Here is an 18,522-nt window from a genome sequence, read left to right on the forward strand (position 1 = left end):
GGAAGCATAAACACACCTGAAAATGTTTCCAAGAAGGCAGCGTGGCTTCTGAAACTGACAGTGACGGTTGCTTCGCTCTGCATAGTCTTGCGCCCTTAAAAGGAACCCATATAAGCTCCCTCTGTCTCCCTGCAGGCAGGGGTGCGGGGCAGACCCTTATAAGTACTCCTAGCGTAGCATGCGTCTGTAAACCTGTGGAACATTTGCAGCGCCGCATGCAGACCCGGGAGCTGCGCGTGAGCTGCCCGCTGGGTGAAGCCACCTGTGGTAACGCGCGGCCACGCAGTCTCGGTTACCTGCGCGGTTCAATGATGGTGCCACGTGTGTCGGCGACACCTGTACTGCCGGCCCCGTCCCCCCCGAGGCAGCCATACATGTCCCGTCGTGCCCCACCTCAGCCCCTCAATTATTCATGCGGAGTGAGCCGCCGGGGAGGCCGGACACCGGCGGCCTCGTGTTACTCAAGGAGCGGGGCGCGCGGGCGCGAGTGGCAGAGGGCGAGGGCTGGGGGCAGCCGGGAGCGGGAGTGAGAGTGAGCCGGAGCTCCTCCTCCCGCCGAGCCGGCCCCGGCTCCGGTGACAGGCAGAGGGCGGGCGCGGGAGGAGCTCCGGCCGCAACTCCGCGCTTGTAAAATAATAAAGCGCCCGCGCTGGAGGCGGCGGCGGCACTGGCAGCTGCTGTGCCCGGGGAGAGCAGAGGCAACGGCGGCGGCACTGGCACTGCAGCCACCCCAGGGGTCGGAGCGCGAGCACCGCCCGGCAGCGCCTCCTCAGCTCACCTGACAGCGCCACAACTTGGGAGCCGCTCCTGCCCGCGCGCAAGCCGCGCCCGGACCCGCCGCCAGGGGGCGCCTGCCCGAGGACGGGAGTGCAGACACCGAGGCCAGGACGGAGCCGAGGGGCAGAGACCACCGAAGGTAAGGTGGCGCCGGGGAAGGGTTCGCCCAGGGCGGCGGGCAGGAATGTGCGGTGGACGGCAGGCGGAACCTGGCACCCCAGACTCACACCGCTGAAGAGTAAACTCTGACTGCATAGATGAATGAAGCAACCTGCATAGTACTTACTGGAAGCAGCGCCCCGCAAAAGAGAGACAACTTAGCCAGAAGGACTGTCAAATGCAGAATAATGAAAACTAGAGATAGATCCGGGGTAAATGAAAGATACAAATTGGACCCTTTTCTTTTGATACGAACAGGAGACTTTAGCAGCTGGATTGCTGCACTGGGAGCCAGCGCAGTCTGCCGATCCTCACACACCTGTCACTACTGCTTATGGTTATTGTGCTATTATTACAACTGATACACGTGGCAGTGGGATTCTTTGTATTATTATTCCCCTGTAACAACGATAACAATTACAAAACTACTGATTATGTAGGTGACTGGGATGATGGTATCCCAGCCACAATGGAAGGCTGTCATTGTAGCACTGCTTCCTTGCAGAAGAGTGGGCTCGTGGTGGCAGCTCGCGCTGCTGCTAAGAGCACTAGACTCCCAAATCATAAGGGACATCTTAAGGATTTTAGGAGCCCTGGGCCAAACGAATTGTGGGGGCCCCTTTTCGGAAGAGCATTCAATGTATGATCCAATTTCAGCTCTTTCATGCACTCTTTGGCCAGGTCACAGACAGTGCACAGAAACACTCGTCCACATTCTTAATGTGTTTACATTTAATATTCAGGGACCACGTGTGTTTTCAATATTGTAATACAGCAGCGGCTCACTAATATTACTGCAAATAATCTCTGTGACAACCTCCCATTTCTCACATGAGGTCCTATTTTGATCTAAAGGAACTTTTTAATGGACGTTGCATGAATCAAAAACAAAACTTTATCTGCAAAATGTTGTAATAGACTCTCACACGTCAACCACATTAAAAATAAATTAAGGGGAAAGAGTATTACAACAATATGTTTCAGAATTATTTAAGGTCATCAGGGTAAGTCTCTCTGCAGAACAGAGCTGGCTCTATCAGGGTGCCCCTGAAAGGCTGGGGCCTTGCGCCAGAGCCCACTTTAACCATGCCTTAAAACGTCTCTAGTTCGGTATTTTCACTTGTATCGCACTAACTAGTTTGCGCCCCACCTCCCCTAATTACTTAAGAAAACAGACTCGGTAAAAACGTGCAGAACGCTGCTGGGAGTTGGTGTAACTTCTTGCAGGGCCGTCAATCACCCTGCCTGGAGGCTGTGGCCGCAGTAACTCAGGCCTGACCTTGTCCGGGCAGGCTGGGCAGTCGCAGAACCTCAAAGCCCGGGGGATGAAGGGGTGGTGAGGAGTGTCACGATCAGCCGCCTTGCTCCAACCTGCTGCTCATTGTTAAGCCAGTTGCAGCTCTTAGCTTTGGCGGTGAAGTACGGTATAAGCCCCTGTACCGACCCCCAGAGTACGGACAGCGGCGTCTACCGGTGTGTGCCTCCCCCGCTCTCACACCCAGCCCCAGGCCGGGAGCTGCCTCTCCCCTGCACCGGGGCTGCAGCGAGCCTGCTGCCTGCACCCTTCCCCTTGAAACTGGATCCCGCCTCGGCCCATGTGTCACCCGGGAGAGCACATGCTCTCGCCTCAAGTGCTCTGGCAAAGGCCGGAGCTTTCCCTGGGTTACCCCGACCTGCTCATGTAGGAGCCGGGCAGAAATAAATCTGCCTTCTTCATTTACCCCCTTTCTTTTACGGCTCCATCATTTGTGAAGTGTTTCACCTTTGAGCCATAGAGTCAGAATAAAATAAAACACATTAGTTAAATATTTATTTAATTTGCTTTCGGTGTCACCAACACCCACGCTTCCAAAGTATCCGTCAAACTATACTTGCTTCAGGCTTTGAGTGACTCATCTCCCCATCCCCCCACCCCACCTCCTCCAAGTCTTACTCTCTCGGCTACAGATACTGTATGTGCAGTATTCGGGAGGGCACGCAGGGACAGAGGGCACCACCCTTCCTTGAACAAACTCCGACCTGGCACCTGTCTCAGGCAGCCCCCGGCCTGCAGCCTGGCCTCGGGAATAGGACTGACAGGCCATACTATCCACCAGCCACTCATCTACACCACTTATCGGACACCATCAGAGACACGGCTGGGTTGGCCATATTGGGCACAGGTAAAATCACCGGGGGCGGATGGATGGAAGGTTCATCAGGTATCCAGCCTGAAAAAAGCCCTGGGGAAATTAAGACACTTTATACATTTCCCCTCCCTGCCTTAAATCCTCCAGGAGACGGCTGTACTCACTGACTCCTCTTACTAGGAACACCATTGGACTGGTTTGAATTTATTCATTGGACTGCTTTTAGTTCCCGGTAGCCCACCACAGAGAAACACGTGCCGCCTTCACATTTTTAGTGCAGTTTTCTTACCCAGAACATGCGACTCTACAAGCAGAGCAACACAGTAGCAAGCCCCTGGATTAAGCATCTCCAATTGACATGTATGCTTACAGCTGTATGCACATTTATAAGAGGATTTTGAATAAATCAAGACCCCCTCGCTCAAACAGCGCAAGTGGCAACCAGCTCCTTTCCTGAAGATATATATCAGACAGCTGCTCCTAAGAAAAACTTGGGGCAGCTGAACATATTTTATACATTTTGTTTTATCAAATGAAGCTCTGCATATCTGTCTTCACAGCACAGTGCTGATTATCCCTGAGCTCTGTCAGGGTGCACATCCACTTTTGGCTGCAGAGTGAGCCGAGGGAGCAGGCCACAACCCTTAAATCACAGCTGCAGCATGCTGTGGTCAAAACCAGGCCACCAAACACATTCAGGGGCATCATGGGGCATCCTGCCTTGAGCCTGTGGGATCAATGTGCTAACGATGACGCCACACTTTCCAGTGCGGATTTGAAGATCTTACTCAAAACATGCACGTTTCTCATCCACAAATTTGATCTGCACACCTGTATCAGACTTCTTGTGGCGGTGTGCAGCATCTCGTAAATGAAATAGCTTTTGTTTAGCACCTCTGATCCGCTGTAGCTTTTTATACTTTTAACAACAGTGAAAATCATGAAGTATGGGAAGGCGGAGGTTATGGAAGGAAAGGGGGTAACAGTGCTCAACCTCCGAAAGGCCCTCCAGCCCTATGTGGGGCACAAGACCCACCCCTGCTGGTGCGTATTTGATCAATCACAATATTTCAGTTTAGAAAAGAGTATGGAATATTGTTGGTTGTGGCTGGTTTTCATCGCTACTGCTTATCAGAAAATGGTGACTATTTGCTTCTTTTTAGATCCAGGACCATACCCTTACCAAGGTTTTCCTGGTTCCTCAGAGTGGTTTCATGCAGTAGTTCAAGGCAGTGGTTTCAGCTCTTGTTATAGTATTGATGTCTTTATTCCTCCAGCTCGACCACTCACTGGGTTATTCCTTTGTTATGTTAACAGAGATCCATGTAGCGCTATTTGTATGGCCTTACAGCGCTGTCTGGTTTGCTAGCCAGCTGCGCCCTACTTTGCGTAATCTGGGTCTTTTCTTATCTTTCCCTTTTGTGAGCGCTGATGCGAAGGACAGAGGAAAACATGAAGAGGCATGGGGTTTTATAGTACTTCCCAAAAATATCACTGGTTGCCTGCAATGAAGCGCCACTATGGCCACAGCTGGTGCGTTCCACAATTATGAGTATAGACCTTAATTCTTCTGTCTTTATTAGTTGAGCGCCAACACTGGGATATGTGCATGGGGCTAGCACTGACAATCTCATTTGCAAACACATAATAGTCAATTAACAGAATAAAATGCACTGCTATTGGGGCAGGGCCGTTGAAATGCATAAACGGTGGTATGAGATATGAGAACTAACGCATAGGCTCCTACTAGAGGCCAGGGATTTACACCCGTGGTCACTACAAAGACTCTGCCGTATACAGTTCACGTAACGCAAGCCATTGGCTAATAGTATTGCAATGCTTAAAGAAATGAAGGGTGGCGTGCCCTGCCCACCAACATCCATCTTTTCTACAAAAATGTATAAATCGACACTTTATCATGCTCATCTCAGAATGCATAGGAGATGCATGTATTACATTTGGTCACTTAGCAGCTTTTCACAAATCAGTTGTTAAAGCACTCATGATGTGTGTCATTCTAGAATGAGTGTCCCCCATGTATCTAGGGCCACTGGAATTATGTGGCGGGGTCAAATTATGTGGCATGGATGAGTAAATTATGCAGCAAGAAGAGGCAAATTAGGCGGCATCATGCGGCACATTTTCGGATAGTTTCACTTCATTATGTTGTCATTTTTAAACTTGTTAACACTGTCTGTGCATTAGTTGCAACTCAGTAGCAGTTAAACACCCAAACACAGCAGTGAGCTCATAAAGGTGACCAGTCAACTTTTGCAAAGGGGCTTTCACTGCGCTGCAGCACGCGTCGCTGCGATTTTAGAAATTCGCTGCAACTGCACAATCACATAATTCCAGTGGCCCTGCATGTATCCAAAAGCAGACATACCTACAGTGGCGTAGCAAAGATGCTGTCAGCCCAAATGCAAGCTTTGTAAAAGACCACCATTCCCTATTTTGGAATTACAAAACAACTATTTTTGGAGTACAATGGGTCCCTCACACCTGTGGGCCCTGGTTCAACTGTACCTGCTGCACTATTTCTAGCTATGCCCATCATATCTGTCGTAACCTAGAGAGTTTGGCACTAAATTGGTAAGTATTCTAAAAGTAGATGCCCAATTAACCTATACACCTTAAAGTCTTGCCCCAATGTGACCTGCTGTAAAGCACTCACATTTTTATCCAAATTAATTTGCAGCTCTACAAGGCTTCTTTTTTTTCATTTGTTGCTACATCGAATAATGATGTAACCAATGAATCAATAATAGTAAATACATATATGTACATACACACAAACTTTCATGCATACAAATAGTAATTATTTTTCCATACAGCAATTAATACCGTTTGTAATCACTGAAAATAGCAAGTGTTACTATAAGCACAGTTAATGGTATTCAACTCCCACAAAGACACACACACACATGTATACACACATTCATAAATATGCAGAGCCGCTCACAACCATACTCAAATATGCATAGGAGGAGATGTGACAAAGTGGCTGGAGCTTCTGCATTTGGAATCTGGGGACCCAGGTTCAAATCTTGGCCTCGGTGGTGGACTCAACCTTGTGTGATTCTGGGCAAATCACAAAATCTCCCTATGCCTAAATGTATGTAAACTGTATTTGGGTGATGTCCACTTGATGTACACAGTGGACTCCCACGCCCGCATGTAATGTACAGCACCTGTTGTTTTCCTCAGTCAGGTTTGTGCTATACAAATACCAGTACATACATATGAATATGCATGCACATATACAAACATACATTTACTCCTATATAGAACCCACCAATGCGCACACATACATATACATACATCTATTCAAGCAGATACAAACATGTACCCCCACACACAGAAATGTATGCATATACCCATGAAAGAAATTAAATGTATGCATATACCCATCAATACATATATGTAGAAATGCTACTAGTAGTAATGATCAAAATAACCAGTTCATACCGCACTATTTCTAATCACTGTAAATTTCAGATGTTACTGTCTCCCAAATAAATGGTACTCAATACATGCACACATATAAACGTCCATACAAACCAACATAAATTTACAAATCATTAGTGTCCTTGCTGCAACCCCATTTATAAAGGACCCCCCCCCCCCCCCCACCACTGGGCCCCACAAACAGAGCTGTTGAATGTGCTGGGAGGAAACGGAGCACTGACACTGCACATCACCACACACATTAATGCATTTAACTACCTTTCTGCTGCCTACTACGAACTAGTGATTGTCTGAGGCAATACATACCTCAGTGTAAATCTGACTTTGCGTGTACGTGAGTATCACTCTCAATGGATATGTCCGCACAGGGTATGTCCGCACTATTCCACACAAGGACCTACAGTGTCCCAGAGGTGGGCTGCCCAGGACACTGTACAGTATCGGTCCCTGGGGCATGGGGTCCCTGCGGCCTAAGGAGGCTCGGGAGGGTGGCCTGAGCCCAAGCCCCTACCTCTGGCAGCACACAGGCATTTGGCATTCACAGCGTCTGGTTAGTCTCTCAGGTCATGGCTGCACTCAAGCATACCGACTGACTTTGTCAAAGAGTCACAACACCAAAATATAAAATGTGGCTCTAATAACTTAATCAAGGGTTGAGCATATTAATATATATAAAGCTGATCTATCATCTTTGTCCAAAAATCACCTATATATTTAATCAAATATATATTTCAGTAATTCACACAATGCAATGTTTAGTAACAGTGATTATTTAAAAAGTTTAATAAAGTTTTTATTAAATAAAGAATTCAATATGTCTGTGAGTCTGTTAACATAGTTATTATGATTGAATTTTTGTGGCTGAAAAATGTTAAAAGAAAGATTCGGAGATATGTTTATATTTTTAAAATAAAATAAACATGTCTTTGAGACTTTCTTTTTCCATTTTTCAGATCACAAAATGCAGTCATAAAAACAACCCCATGTGGGCACTTCAGCTGAAGAGTACAGAGCTCCAGCTAAGAGTGTTTTTGAGAAATATGGTAAGTTCTCCTGGGGTCATGGATTTAGTGACCCGGGAGACTGACTGTTCTTTTTAACACCTTCTGTGCTCATGACGAGCTGAGCTCGTCATGAGGCACGGTTGCGCTGTGCTCATAACGTGCTGAGCTCGTCATAACCGCTGCAACGCTCACATTCGGGAATAATTTCCCTGCTGTGCTGAACGTTCGGAAACGGGCGTGGTCATGACGAGCTCCGATCGTCATGAGCACAGCGCCTCCGTGCACCGTGACGAGCCGAACTCGTCACAAGCACGGCGGCGTAGCGTGCGCCCCCCCGCACCACAGGGGAATTAGTCCCGCGGCGAAGGGGTAATTGTTGCTAGGAGGCTGCTGCACTCCCTGCAGCTCCCCACAACATTAAAAACAAAATACTTGTTGATGTCCTTGCCCCTTCGAGGGACATCACCACGCCCATTAAAAAAATTTAAATAGCCCTCGCAGGGCATTATGGGGTGATCCTTCAAAAAGAAGTGAATAATAAATGAGCGGCTGCTGACGCTCATTTATTATTCACTTTTTGTTTTTATCATTTTTTTGCAGGTGACCCGTGCCCAAATTGGACAAGCACATTTAATTTTGTTTGAGGGCCACGGAGGGGTACCATAGGGCCCCATGGAGCCAGCCGGCTCACTAGCCAGCACCCCCCTTGTGTACCGGCTTGAGCCGGCATGTTTTTTATTAAGTTGATGGCCCGGTGCACCTACAGCTTTATTTCTGTTGGGCGCTGTGGGGGCGCCCCAGGGCCCCAGCTGGCTCCCCTGGAGGGAGGACACTTTTTAAAAAATTGTAGGCAGGTGTCTCAATGTCCACCCTGTGCACCCACACAGCATCCATCATTAGGGGTGGCGGAGGGGAGCCCTAGGACACCCGCGGCGCCAGTCGGCTTCCCTGTAAGCTGGGCCTTTTTTAGGTCTCGCCTGTCGATGCGCATGCGCATCGAGCTTGCGAGCCTATTGCGGCTTAAACAGTCTTTAACCAAGTTGCAAGGAATCGTGGCGATTCCTTGCAGTGCCCGTGACTTTTAAGCTCAATGCGCATGTGCATTGAGCTTAAAAGCGCGTGCACATCAGTTCCCTCAGCCGCAATCGCCGTCTGTTCCCTCAGCCGCATTCCTCCGACACCTTTTGAAGTGAAGCTTAGCTTCACTTCAAAGGCCCCGGCTTCTTCACACCCACATGCCGCTCTCCCCGCTCCGCCCCCTCCCCTCCCCTGCCCGCCGTGTGCATTTCTCCTCTGCCGGCCGTACTTTCACTTTGACGGCCGCAGGCCGTCTCTCGTGTTTCTCCAACTTTCAGCGTGCGTGCTTGTCTTTCTCTTTACCCATCTCCCTCTTGTTTACCTCATTTTTAGTACTCTTGTTCTCTTCTGTTGCATGTTTACCTTTTTTTTTTAATTTGTCATTCTCTGCCCATTTCTCCTTCTGTCTGTTTTCACTGCTAACCCGTCGGAACCCGTCGGATGGACACTTTGACGGCCGTGTCGCATTTCTCCTCCCCCCTCCCCTTATCTGCCTTTCCCTCCTCCTCCTACTCTCCTCCCCACTCTCTCTCTCCCAGCACAACCTTGTTTTAAGATAGCCTCCTCTGGGTCTCGTTTAAACTTGTTTCCTTTAACCTTTACTTTTTGTCTGCCTCGCACAAGAAACCCCTACCTGGTGTGCGACGTATTTTTTAAAGTTGTAATTGTAAATTGTATACACATAGTGCTTGCCAGCGCCGAACGAGCCGTTAAGCGCTTTGCAGCAAGTAGTACGCAGCTCTGGAGCCACATGTGGAGTAGATTAATAATATATTCTTCCTTTTCCTTGCAGAATTAGTTTCAGCTGAAAAATAGCATTGTAGTAATACCACATGTTCGTATGCCTCGCACAAGAAACCCCCGACATGGTGTGCGACGTATTTTTAAAAGTTGTAATTGTAAATTGTATACACATAGTGCTTGCCAGCGCCGAACGAGCCGTTAAGCGCTTTGCAGCAAGTAGTACGCAGCTCTGGAGCCACATAGGGAGTAGATTAATAATATATTCTTCCTTTTCCTTGCAGAATTAGTTTCAGCTGAAAAATAGCATTGTAGTAATACCACATGTTCGTATGCCTCGCACAAGAAACCCCCGACATGGTGTGCGACGTATTTTTAAAAGTTGTAATTGTAAATTGCATACATATAGTGCTTGCTAGCGCCGAACAAGCCGTTAAGCGCTTTGCAGCAAGTAGTACGCAGCTCTGGAGCCACATAGGGAGTAGATTAATAATATATGCTTCCTTTTCCTTGCAGAATTATTTTTAGGCTGAAAATTAGCATTGTAGTAATACCACATGTTCGTATTTGCTGCTACTTAAACCGTCACCGAGTCCTTTTAATAAGACAAATCTCTCTGTTGACAACATGCTCTGCTATTAGTCTGGCTGTCATGATTGGCGATCTAATTTCTGCTTTTTTTTAATTAATATAAAAGGGAAACAGATTGTTTTCTGTATTTATTTACATTTAAAAAAAACGAAGCACGTTGAGCCTTACTAAATTACATCCTTCGGGTTTGCATTCGGGCGGGACAGTTTTCCATTTGAAATTAAAATGAAAACTGCATTCAACGGTTGAAGCAATCAGTAGCGCCTTGAATGAGTGCTGCAATGTGTAGAAATACTGAGGTGAACGCGCCCCTGGGTATTTTAATCAGAAAGGAGAATGCATTGTTGTGTTTGTATTATTTACACTCAGTAAGATGGAGAGCAACACAGCGCGACGGGCCTTTGTGAGAAGGTTTTTTTCAGCGCTGAATGAATGAACACTTTAAAACTGGTGTTACTATGTCCTGTTTACTTTTTCCTTTAACCTTTACTTTTTGTCTGCCTCGCACAAGAAACCCCCTACCTGGTGTGCGACGTATTTTTAAAAGTTGTAATTGTAAATTGTATACACATAGTGCTTGCTAGCGCCAAACGAGCCGTTAAGCGCTTTGCAGCAAGTAGTACGCAGCACTGTTCGGGTTCCTCTTTACAATGAGCCACGAGGAGCGCGTGAAGTGGATGGTGGGTGGCAAATGGACTCAAAGCGGCCGGTCGCTTTGGTGTTCGGATAAGCATCAGATAAGGATCTGTCTGGCCTCGAACACCTTCAAGCAGCGGCAGCCTGCCCTTCACACGCCGGCCTCCCAGCCAGCCTGTCTCTGAGTGCCAGCACCAAAGAGGGGGGTTTGATGCCCTAAATGAGTATTCCTTAGAATTTTTATGGGTGCTCCTTGCAGTTTGTAGTTATATATTTACAACTGCAGATCGCCTGAAGAGCAGAGTGTGTGCTGGGTGACTGGCAAGCGAGCAGCAAATCCAACAGGCTGCTGCAGTGAACTGAAGGGACGAAGGAATACAATAAATCATATTTATAATAAGAAGAAGACAAACCTGTTGTATGACAGGTGGGGGAGACCCCGGAGCTGTCGTGAAAGTTAAAAAAGAAACTTAAAGATAGTCACACAACGCCGAGAAGAACATATCTTTAAATATTCGTGCCTCATTTAGACGATATTCAACAATTGTACCTAAGACAGGATTCCTCGTTCCATTTTGTATCTTGTAATATTATACTTTTTGGTAAAAGCCGGGTTGCTTTGAATCTGGAGCGGATTCACTTATTTTTCAGCTCAAAGTGCTGCGCATCAGGCACTTTAGTGTAATTTCTCTTTTCCAAGCCCCACACAAATACAATTTTATGTATGTATGTGGATAGATTTGTATAATGCTCGCAGACAGTCGTACATTACAGATCGTGTCATACCCACACCCCTTTGCCTCCAGTAACCCCAAATGCACCCTGCTCCCGCCAACATATTTTGATTTGTAGAAGGTATATCTGTTTTAGAGGTAACTCCAAATTCAGGTCTACAGCGTCAAGCACTCGCAAGGCAGAACAAGCAGACCGCCCACCACAAACCCCCACCTCCAGTGTCCATAGAAGGGCAGCAAAACAACGGCTGATTATTCGGCAACCACCAGTTCTTTTTTGCAATTCGAGTTTGTTCTGATGCTCGCCCTCACTCTACGGCCCTCACTCTACCGCCCTCACTCTACCGCCCTCACTCTACCACTCTAACGCCCTCACGCCCTCACTCTGCTGCCATCACTCTACCACTCTACCGCCCTCACGCCCTCACTCTACCGCCCTCACTCTACCACTCTACTGCCCTCACGCCCTCACTCTACTGCCCTAACTCTGCCACCCACACGCCCTCACTCTGCTGCCATCACTCTACCACTCTACCGCCCTCACTCTACCGCCCTCACTCTACCACTCTACTGCCCTCACGCCCTCACTCTACTGCCCTAACTCTGCCACCCACACGCCCTCACTCAACTGCCCTCACTCTACCACTCTACAGCCCTCACGCCCTCACTCTACTGCCCTCACGCCCTCACTCTACCGCCCTCACCCTACCGCACTCACTCTACTGCCCTCACTCTACCGCACTCACTCTACCGCCCTCACTCTACCACTCTACTGCCCTCACTCTACTGCCATAACTCTGCCACCCACACGCCCTCACTCTACTGCCCTCACTCTACCACTCTACAGCCCTCACGCCCTCACTCTACCGCCCTCACTCTACCGCCCTCACTCTACCGCCCTCACTCTACCGCCCTGACTCTACTGCCCTCACTCTACCGCCCTCACTCTACCACCCTACCGCCCTCACTCCCTCACTCTTGCCCTCACTCTACCACTCTAACGCCCTCACGCCCTCACTCTACCGCCCTCACTCTACCGCCCTCACTCTACCGCCCTGACTCTACTGCCCTCACTCTACCGCCCTCACTCTACCACCCTACCGCCCTCACTCCCTCACTCTTGCCCTCACTCTACCACTCTAACGCCCTCACGCCCTCACTCTACCGCACTCACTCTACCGCCCTCACTCTACTGCCCTCACTCTACCGCACTCACTCTACCGCCCTCACTCTACCACTCTACTGCCCTCACTCTACTGCCATAACTCTGCCACCCACACGCCCTCACTCTACTGCCCTCACTCTACCACTCTACAGCCCTCACGCCCTCACTCTACCGCCCTCACTCTACCGCCCTCACTCTACCGCCCTCACTCTACCGCCCTCACTCTACCGCCCTCACTCTACCGCCCTCACTCTACCGCCCTCACTCTACCGCCCTCACTCTACCGCCCTCACTCTACCGCCCTCTCTACCGCCCTCACTCTACCGCCCTCACTCTACTGCCCTCACTCTACTGCCCTCACTCTACCGCCCTCACTCTACCACCCTACCGCCCTCACTCCCTCACTCTTGCCCTCACTCTACCACTCTAACGCCCTCACGCCCTCACTCTACCGCCCTCACTCTACTGCCCTCACGCCCTCACTCTACTGCCCTCACTCTACCACTCTACCGCCCTCACTCTACCACTCTGCTGCCCTCACTCAACCACCCTCACTCTACCACAATAAAATACACTGCACATATTCTTCACAAAAGTAATTTACAATAGTTTAAGCTATTGCTATTATAAATTACAAGAACTTTTATTTAACTATTAATTATTTAAAAAAATTAAAAGCCATTTGTATTTGTTATATGAATACATGTAAGTCACGTACATACAAAACATGTGGCATTACAAATGCTATAGGTGTCACATTTGAAAAAGTTAAAAGTATTGGCATTGTAAATGACAAAGCAATTAATTTTGCTATTTTCAAGACCAACACATAAAAAATAAGTTGTCATTTACAAAACCAAAGCTCCAACTCTTCTAATGCGAGACCTATTGCATTTCCAATGCTTGTTTAAATTACCGGTTTGTGCCCTGGTAACCACTGGGGTACCCACACTTCTGACTCTGTAGGGCTCCTGCGTTTGGAGCCCCAGCACCCCGTGGCCCCAGCTGGCTCCCCAGCCAGAACCATATTGAGTCCTGGCTGGCACACAGATGACTGACTTCCCTGTCTAAGAGAGTGCAGGCAGGGTATGCCTGCTCCCTCCTGGGCAAGGGCCCAGAGTTTCCTGGTGGTGGGCTTACCAGGACACTATACAGTATCGGGGCCTGGGAGATGGGGTCCCGGGGCATGAAGAGGCTTTGGAGTGTGGCCTCATGAGACCCCCCTTTTTTTTTTAATTCAGCCCTAGGATATTGGATGCCTGCAGCCCTAGCATTGCTCGGAGAGGGGAGGCCGCATGCCCCTTCTTTTTGATTTGTTAATATGCCCTGGGGATGGGTTCCCCGTGGCCTAACTGGGGCACAGAGAGAGAGGCTGCAAACCCCATCGCCCTATTACTTTAGCCCCAGGGGCCTTGTAGGGGCTCGGATAGCAGGCTGCACGCTCTCCTCCTCTTTTACTAATGAGATCAGTCACTTATCAGGGCCATCGAAACGCCCCGGGGACCCCATCCCCGGGGCAGATTTATTTATTTAAGGAAGGTAGGGCATGTGACCACCCCTCCCCAAGCCTCACAGAGACACCCATCACCGAGGGCCGTTTTGAAAGTAATGGGAGGAGGGCCTGCAGGCCCCCATCTCCAAGCCGGAGCAGGGCCCTAAGAACCCCATCCTATGGGGCCTGTGCTTGTTTTAGGAAAGGGGGCGTCAAAGCACCCACAGATCGAATCGGGCCGCTTAAACAATTGGTGGTCCTGCCTACAGAAGATCATCGGAAAGTGCGTGTGTGTGTGAATGTGTGCACACACGTGTACATCTTCGCTTAAGATGTTTAAATGTGACTTTGTATTAAGGTGTGTATATATCTATATATTAAATGTATACATAAATACACACACTCAATCTTACTATGTACATCGATATAAATATATATGCAAATATATATATATATATATATATATATATCAATAAATATACACACATCTTACACAAACTCTCTCTCTTTCTCTCATTCATTAATAATGCATGCCTTCTGTTCTGTTTTTTTGCGTCATAAACAGGGTCAGGCTGGACAAAAAGCTCTGGGAACCAAAATAAAAGTGGCCCCATCAGTGAACGTGGTGGCCCACATTTACAAATCAGGCCTGTTTTGAACTTGTAAAAGACACGCTATATCGGAATTTTGCAGGTTATTTCTGTTTGCTGCAGGCAATGCTTGTAGTAATGTCAGAGAAATCAACCGTAAAAAAAACTGTCCCCGCTGGCCATAAACAGGCCCACAAACTGCAAAAACAAGACGGCCTACAGACCTGTCAGACCGGCCCATCAGGCACTGCCTGGTCATAGGGACATGCTTGGAGTGGGACGTCAGACTGTCAGACCGAGCTCTGTTCTCTGCCCCCTGTCCAGCGTGTACAGCAGACCCCTCTCGGTGTCCGCATCTCGCGGTGCAGCTGCACATTCCACGGGGGAAATGTCTGCATTCCACGCCTACAGCCTGACAGCCGTGGCCCGGGAGCGTTACTGCAGCTATCGTGGGACGCCAGCGCCAGGAAGCCTTTCCTCTCGGAGATACAGGGCGCCGCGGTCGGCTCGGGCATACTCTCGCCAATCAGCCCCCTCTCATTACTTCCCTTGTTCCTTCCTCCCTTCTCACCTTACCAGCAAGCTTGCAATAGCGGCGAGGTAACCAAACTGCGGCATCTTAGCACTAAGTGAAGTTGCGGTCACATTATTGCCCCGAGGACCGATGTTATTATTAACCCTCCTTGCAAATCCCATTTACCTGGCGTTCTTCGTTTTGCAGACACCGAGTTTAACCGGAAAAGGTCCCGGGGGGTGGTACTGGGATTGTGCATAAGCAACATTATGGTCTGGACATTTCTGTACGCACAAATGCACCTATACCTTGAGTTGTCCGCCTCTATAGTTTATTTATTCTAATGCACACTTACTATCACCAGTGTGGGTGTCCGGCGGGAGTGATATTGTTTATTTTCCAGAGCAGTCACTCGGAACCTTTCAGGAAAAGTACACTTCCGAATTAGAATGTGCATTAAAACGTGCCAGGCCTGTATATCTAATATACGTTTCATGTAAGGAAATTTGTACTACGGACATATGCGTGTCCAAAAGCAATCCCAAAGCTTTACAAAGCAAAGCAACCGTAGGCCCGGTGCCTCAATATGGTCACGAGCATGATGAGGGCGCGGGCGGGGAGTGTTCCCATTAGAAAGGTTTCTAATTCCATGTCTTACACGCGTATTACTTCACACAGTCTCGCGGTGCAGTATCGTACTCCACGCCACCACCGTGTTTGGAGTCCTGTCTCCTTATTAGGCCCCCCCAGCATGCTCCACACCCGCCTCCCCACCAATCAATCACTTGGAGAAAATGGTGGGTGTAAAAAGGCCATGTTTAATCACAAATTCATAAACATGACATATAGATTATTAAACATTTATCAAATTATGAGCAACATTTCTCCTTTATTATTAACTCATCTTCTCAACTATTATTATACATTTTTAACTTGCATTTGCTCATAACTTCTTGATTCCCCCAGCACCAAGGGGCCTTCAGGTTCGCATCCCCCAGGTAGAGATGCCCGTGCCAGGTGCAACCCACCTGCGCCCCTGAGCGATGGGCCCCAGCCCTCGGGTCCTTGTCCGCCATTTCCAGGGCCCCACCTCTCGTCCACCAGGCTGCCTAGGAGGCTCGTACCTGACACCCTCGCCTCCCCAGCCGGTGGTCTCCATCCCCCTGCGGAGAGCTTACCCTCTCTCCCCTCAGTGCTGGCCTAGGGAGTGCGCAAGGCGGACTCCACTCCATTTTGTCAGTCTATCAGTGGTCAAATGTCTCTTTTCCGCCACAAGGGAGACTAGGGCCCAAAGGTCCGTCGCCCTTCCCCCCTGCCGCCAAGTTCAGCACAAATGACCAAATCCCTTTAATCCATGTATCCATGCCAGTGTCCGATAAATGCACCCCATCATGGTGAAACATATCAGGTCCTGAGATCATCTTGTGTGAGAGATGTAGCAAGCGGCCCTTTCCTGAGCACATCTTTGCCAGTTCTCCGTTGAGACGTCTCACTGACACATTTAACGGATAAGGCCGGATTCCATCGCCCCACCATCGTCGTGGGATCATGCAAGACCATGCTATCCTGGCCTGGGGGAAGGTCCGCCCAAGCCAGGCAAATTCCGTGAGCAGTGCTTCTCTGACTGCCAGGCGGCCCTTGTCTACCATGTCATTGCCGCCCAAGTGGATGATGATCAATGCGGGGGACTTCTGTCCCTCACGTCCTCTGATGTCTTCCACGAGTCGCCGCAGGTGCCGGATCCGCATTCCTCCCACACCATGCCACAAAAATTCTGTCCCTTCCAGCCCAGGTGGTTTCCGCACTCGCCGCTGCCGCAGTCGCACCGCTGCTCGCCGAACGAACGAGTGTCCCAATACCCACACCACCTTCCCTGGCATACTAGTAATCGGAGAAGAAATAGAAAAGTCAGGCATGAGCATGGCATTGCATGAAGTCAGAGTAATTCAGGCCTTACGTATTGCCTAAAGCAGTCGGACGACCAACGGCCCACCCTCTTCACTGCCTTGGAAGACAAACCCGCTTCTGCTGCCAAAGTGGCGGCCCCTATCCTGAATGAATGGGATGAATAACCAGAATCCCCCAAGTCTAGATCTACTAAGACCATCCGCAGTACTGCTTTGAATTGGTACTGCGACACACAATCCCCCCCCTCATGAATGAACAAGGCTTGACTCTTCCCCCCGGGGCGGATGGCTAAGTATGACTGCATACAAGCGACCGGGCAAATAGGCGCATCCGGCGCAGGGCACAACTGTATCACTGCCCCTTTCCCCAACTGATCGGTCTTAGATTTTCTCAGGATTACTTCCAAAGACCCTGCTCTAACACTGGTATCCCCAAACTGCAGCCCCCCACCATGGTCGCTGCGAGATGTTCCCACAATCTCCCCCAATCGGAATGCCCCATAAAAGGCTAGGGAAAAGACTGCCGAAAATAATGTGCCCTCAAAAGTAGAGGTGCACAGTCTAGGGAGGGCGCCTAGCATGTCTTTTAAGGTCCTAACATCTAAGGGCCGTCTACTGTCTCGCTTGGGGCCTTCCCTCCTGGCCCACCCCGTTAAGGCTCTTTTGACTACATAAGACGTCCCTGGATCATACAAGCCTGCTAATCTGGCGAAAAACCCCACGGAAGTTACATGAGTCCTAGCGTACGAGAGTGACCTGCCCTGATCACTGATTTGCTGAAGGAAGTGAAACATTGCCTGATCAGTGTGCCAACATGAGAAACCCGCCTCTTGTACCAATGTCCTGTAATACAAAAAACTCTGTTGATATGCTTTCCGAGTGCGGTCACTCAATGAGGCACCTACCAGCCCCGCTAAAGCGGGGCTCCAATCTTCCACAGTGATGGTGGAAACACTGTCCTCTGGTCCTCTGCTCCGGGATGGAACCTCCGAAAATCCTGTAGCTTGGAACGAGACAAAGCATCAGCAGCATGATTGTCAACACCCGGTATGTGTGCTGCCTTGAACATCAAATTCAATTTCAAACATGCTAACACCAGATGTTTCAATAATCTCAACACATTCTTACAAGTAGCCCCCTGCCGATTGATGGCCTCAACCACAGACATGTTGTCTGACCAAAATATCACTGATCTGTTCCTGAAGCGCTCTGCCCACACGGACACCGCTACTAGTATATGAAACAACTCCAAAAAGGCTATGTGTTTTGTCAATCCATTCTTGTGCCACTCTTCCGGTCATTCCGCCCCGCACCACTGAGGACCGAGGATAGCCCCAAAACCGATGCTGTCTGCTGCATCCGTGAATAGTCCCAAATCTGAGTTAGACACCGGGGCGGAAGGCCAGACAACAGCGCCATTAAAGTTTGCCAAAAAGTCGCGCCACACCCCCAAGTCCCCCCTCACCTCTGCCCGGAGACGCACCCTGTGATGCTTCTGAGTTAGGCCTACCATAGCCCTGGCAATAGATCTGGAGAAA

The 18,522-nt window shown here is 49.2% G+C and overlaps 1 protein-coding gene across 8 annotated transcripts in view; it reads left to right on the top strand.

The window, feature by feature from the left end:
- The window catches only part of SLC4A4 (solute carrier family 4 member 4), an 893,491-nt gene that overhangs the window by 252,130 nt on the left and 622,839 nt on the right, over positions 1-18,522 (top strand). For 2 of the 8 annotated variants that reach the window (XM_078676415.1, XM_078676412.1), the window contains exon 1: positions 187-916. The exons of 4 other annotated variants lie outside the window; for them this stretch is intronic. The gene's annotated coding sequence lies outside the window, so the exon portion shown is untranslated. Of the gene's footprint in view, positions 1-186; positions 917-18,522 lie in introns of those variants that run through there. 2 more of the 8 variants (XM_078676416.1, XM_078676414.1) reach the window with 2 other exon arrangements.

This window comes from Lissotriton helveticus, chromosome 2_1, assembly GCF_964261635.1.
Source record: "Lissotriton helveticus chromosome 2_1, aLisHel1.1, whole genome shotgun sequence".
Lineage (NCBI taxonomy): Eukaryota > Metazoa > Chordata > Amphibia > Caudata > Salamandridae > Lissotriton > Lissotriton helveticus.